The sequence below is a fragment of the Mastomys coucha genome, unplaced genomic scaffold (genome assembly GCF_008632895.1).
Source record: "Mastomys coucha isolate ucsf_1 unplaced genomic scaffold, UCSF_Mcou_1 pScaffold6, whole genome shotgun sequence".
In the NCBI taxonomy this organism is placed as follows: Eukaryota; Metazoa; Chordata; class Mammalia; order Rodentia; family Muridae; genus Mastomys; species Mastomys coucha.
Window position 1 is genome coordinate 107,943,930 of NW_022196912.1, and position 5,142 is coordinate 107,949,071.

Here is a 5,142-nt window from a genome sequence, read left to right on the forward strand (position 1 = left end):
ACTCATGCTGTTTATGTATTTGGAATTAATAATCTGACCTTATCAAGCCTTAAGCCTTTTTTTTTTCATTCTTTTTTTTTAATTTTAGATATTTTCTTTATTTACATGCGAATTTCTCCATTCCCAGTTTCCCCTCCAAAAAACAAAAAAACAAACAAAAACAAACCCCTGTTGCCTCCCCCCTCCCCATGCCTGCCACCCCGCCCTCTCCCACTTTCTGGCCCTGGCATTCCCCTACAATGGGGCACAGAACCTTCACAGGGCCGAGGTCCTCTCCTCCTATTGATGATCGATTTTGCAATCCTCTACCATACACATGCTGCTTGAACAATCAGACCCCTCTATGTGCAGTCCTTGGAAGATAAAGAAAAAAATGCATGTATTCATTCACAGAATGCGAATTTTGTACCTTCTAGGAATGATAGATATATGGATAGATAAATAGATAGATGATAGATAGATAGATAGATAGATAGATAGATAGATAGATAGATAGATAGATATGAAATAAAAGAAGTGCATCTATCTGAGTCCATTAATCCTCATTTTATGTAAACTGAACCTTGGATTCAAAAGACTTATACAAACACTACTAATACAATTTGTAATCATACAGGGCCAAATCCTCTTGGTAAGTTTATGCATCCTCATATCTTATCTAAGACAATGACATGCTGCCAGGAGTCACTATCCATTCCCCACACTCAGATTCATGCTGTTGAGTGCCAGTTAACAAAGCCAGTTGTGTTTCACACAGAGCAATTATTTTTGGTTGGCCTTTGGATCTTTGCACTGCTCTGGTGGTCCCATGACCTCAGTTACCACTTTTGATCACATTCCCATCTCTATAATGGAGAAAAGATGTTAAAAGTAGACAAGAGAAGTCAAGACTGGACTCTTTCCCTGTAGGTAGAATATATTACTATCTGTCCTTGCCACTTTCTCTAGGATCTGGCTTTGATTCTGACAGTAATTAGAATAAAGACTTTTAGATTTTTCTGGCAATCATAATATGCCATATGGATATATAAAAAGAAATACAATCAGGCTTCTGGGTAATTAAACTTAGGATTTCCCTCTTGAATATATATATTTAAAAAATGAGGCTGGGAATAAGAGAGACCTGCATAGCACTCTTCCCAGCGCCCCCTTGCTCTGCCACAGGTCATGCCCTATAAGCAGCTTATGAGCTTGTTCTTTGTAAGACAAAAGAAACCAAGAATCCTCACACAATTTTTCTTTTTCAGGTAATTGAAATAAGCCTCCTATCTATTTGCTTTACAAAAGTTAATTTTACATACAAATTACTTGAAAGAATTAAAATTCTGAATTAAATAAAATTGAAAATTTTATTGTAGAACGTATGCTAAAAGTTAGAAGCTTAATAGTTACATGATAGGACAGATGACATGATCCCAAAGGCAGTTTTAACTGGAAGAGGTTTATCCATTTCACTCTGGATGTGTTGACCCTGAGATTTCCCCCAAAGTAGGAAACTCAACTTCATAATTCCTGGTAATAAGGACTGTGCCCATGCTCTCCCCAGAAGTGAAAACAATAATTATAAACTTTAATGTTAACAGCTACCAAAACAGCAAATTCATTACAATTAATGTTTAGTATTAAATGTGGACCTATAAGCAGTATCCATAGCATAAAATTAACAAGACATATTTAAAATCAAATATCTTTAAATCAGTAAATTGCATTGAAATATCAAATTACTTACATTATTATTTGCCTTTTATAATAATCTTTTAGGAATATCGTGCTCCCAGAGAAAATTTTACCAAAAATTTTCTGTAGTGTAGAACACCTGGGTTTCAGTCTCTTTGACTGAAATCTAGCAGAATCTCTTGGAAGTGAACTATGGTCAACACAATTTTTAATTTAAAAGCAAACCCAACTACTGTATTATATCATGACAAAAATCACATGACTTGATTGTAAAGCACACCATTATGGCACACATGTGTTATTCTTAACTAAGTCAACCTATTGCATGCTTATAATAGGGAGTAGAATATATTTGGACTGTTGAATCTGGGTAAGGTGATGGATTCTCAGTAAAAAGAGCTGATTTAAGCTATAGCCTATAAAAACTGAAAAGTAACATCACTGTCCTGTATGCGTATACCATCTGCCATGAAATTGCATCCATCTATTTCAGGGAGAAAAAAAAGCCAACAAAGATAAATCTAAGTTCACTAAAAAGAGTTTGTGTTTACGGCAGTGCCCAGCATGCTGGTATTGCTTAATAAATGTCAGATCTGATGGATAATATTCATTTAGTTGTTACATGCTTGCTTTTATATTTCCCACTGCAAAGCTTTGAATTATAGGCAGTGCAGTTAAATGTCTTTATTCTAATTTAATTTCACAAGACCTAATTATGGAAGCTTACAATATTTAGTTTGAGTGTCTTAGGACTAAAGAATCATTACTATTTGTGTTTTCTATTCAATTGCACACATGCCAGTAAACACTTATTGCAACCTCTCAAGAGCAGGCAGGAAGATGCATGTGGTTCAGGAATTACAAGTCCCGTATTCAATAACATCCCAAACCAATGGAAGAAATATATAAAGATGTAAATAACTATAAACCTAGGTATCATTTACTTCATTATCTTGAGTGTACACATTTTGTGCATTTATCTACTTTGTATCAACATCCCTTTAATACATTGTTTTCTCCTCATCTTTAATTATAAAAGTTCTCTTAAGAGATACTTTGGCTACTTTTGCCATATAATTCAGCAGGAATTATGGCAACATGTTGGTTTGAAATGAGCTTGGGAATACTACATTAAAATTGTATTGATAAATGAATAAAATTTAACCATTTAAAAATACACATTGGCCACAATGCAGTGAGAGAAAATGCCACTATAAATGTTATAACCAAGGAATGCTGCATAAAGTGAACTTTACTCAAGATTGAATAAGATTCTAAGTGTGCAAAAATAAGTGTGTGAAATGAATTAAGTAACTGCCTTTATCTATGAGCCTTAAGTTTTTCAAAACAAAACCAGAAAGAAGCAAACAAACAAAAATCATGGTGAGTCTTTGCATTTTACATGAAGTACAATCTTCTTGGAGCAGCATGTTTCTCATTTAGAAGGTATCACTTTCTGATTTTTTTCAACATTTATTTTTACATGAGATCTCATTAAGGAGAGAATGCTCCCATAAAACAGTATTTCTCTTGATTAGGAATGGGAAGAAATAGTCTTTTCAGGCTCAGGTGACAAAGTTATTTCTAAACACTCAGAGAATTATTTTTTTCTATTTAAAAAATTCAATTAGCTTTATGAAACTTCTTTTCTTTCTTTCCTTTTACATGAATAGATTCTTTAATAAATATCAAAGCTAAATTACTCTTCTGGGATTTAAGAAAACAAATTGTCTCAAGATATATGAAAGCTATACAAAATCTTTGACCAATGTTTCATCCTTGTGAACTGTCAGAAATGTCATCTCACATAATCATATACGTAATTCAAATATAACTATTTTTTTTTCTGCAAGAGATATTCACTAGAGAGTTTATTGGAAAATAAGCCATGCATGCAGTAATGTTTTACTTTGAACAATCAAATTGTCAGCTAATTAAGATGGAACAAAAATGAAGGTACAAGACACACTGAGTATTTATGCCAAAAAAAAAGATTGTTCATCACCAGCCAAAGTCAAAACATCATTTAATCATTGCTTATATTTTTGAGGAACAAGAAATTCTCTTCTGTGTGATATGATTTTAAATTATGCAACCGTTGTTATATCGACAGTATTTTATCTTCTTTTCCATTATTAATTGGTTAAACTATTTATTTGCATTTCAAATGTTATCCACCTTCCCAGTCTCCTCTCTGCAAACCCCCCATCCATCCCCCTACCCTTTGCCTCTCAGAGGGTACTCCCTCCAGTTCTGCCTCACCTTTCTAGCATTCCCCTATGCTGGGTCATCAATCCTCCACAGGACCAAGGGCCTACCCTCCTGTTGATGCCAGATAAGGCAATCAATCCTTTGCTACATGTGTAACTGGAGCCATGATGTCTGAGTAAGTATACTATGAAATACTGATATTGCCAGACACTAAAATGTTGTAGAAGGCTACATAGACTTTATAAAAAGCCAAACCAAACAATTTCAAAATACATTTATTATTAACAATTTAGTACCTTTAAATTCTAGCTCTGCAATCTGGACCCTGGCATTATGGATTGCTACCATGACGATGGTGTATCTTTTCTTTTCAAGGACAAGTGATTTCTTTGACAAAGAATGCATTACTAACACAAAAGCTTACCTGTGGTCCAGTCTTCTCATCTGTAATGTAGTGATTGGAATGTGTCCCTGAGAGAGATGGATAGGGACTTATTAGTACAGGAAGCATTCTTCAAGTTCAGTCGGCTGATAGTGCATGCACATCTAGTCTTTGATTTCAGCTCAAATGTCAGTGCACATTTGTAACTTCTTTTACTCACAGTTTAATTCATTTATTTATAAACTAATACAATCCTAAATATAACATAATAATTTAATTAAATACTTCTTTATATCAGTGGATGCTGTGAAGTATAAAAGAAAACAGAGTCTATATCAACATTAGTGAAGTTATTAACTTTATTAATAATTAATTAATTTAAAGAGAACTAAGAAATGAAATTTTACTGAATGCTACCTTAATTTTTTTAAAATCTACTCTGTAAATTATTCAATATGATTTTTAAAATATATGTAAGGTAGTGTTCCTTACTGTTTGATTTAAATTACTATATTTTATATAACAAGTAATTTACTTCTCCTTTCTTATATACCTGAAATCAAACTGAGAATACATCTAGAAAAAAATTCTTCACTAAAAGTAATATTCAGCATTTGAGCTTATCACAAGTTATTTGTATACCTTTTTGTTGGAATATCATATATGTTGGTGGGTATAATCCATATATTTTTATGACTGTCTGGCTCCTCAGAAATTTCAATAAATATATATCCAATGCATTAGATACAGAATTAAAATAAATATTAAAATTAAAGAAGAACATTGGAGAAAGTAATCAACATTTTAAACATTTAATTTATAGTTTCATCTGTGTATATTTCTATAGTAAAGTGTAATTCTTCTTCTTCTTC

General features: G+C 32.7%; 1 non-coding gene across 1 annotated transcript; it reads left to right on the forward strand.

Annotated features, from left to right (window-relative positions):
• Positions 1 to 1,384: 1,384 nt before the first annotated feature.
• On the forward strand, positions 1,385 to 1,545 carry LOC116081383. The gene has a single exon (XR_004114869.1). It is a non-coding gene; the product is annotated as a U1 spliceosomal RNA (small nuclear RNA).
• The last annotated feature ends 3,597 nt before the right edge of the window (positions 1,546 to 5,142 follow it).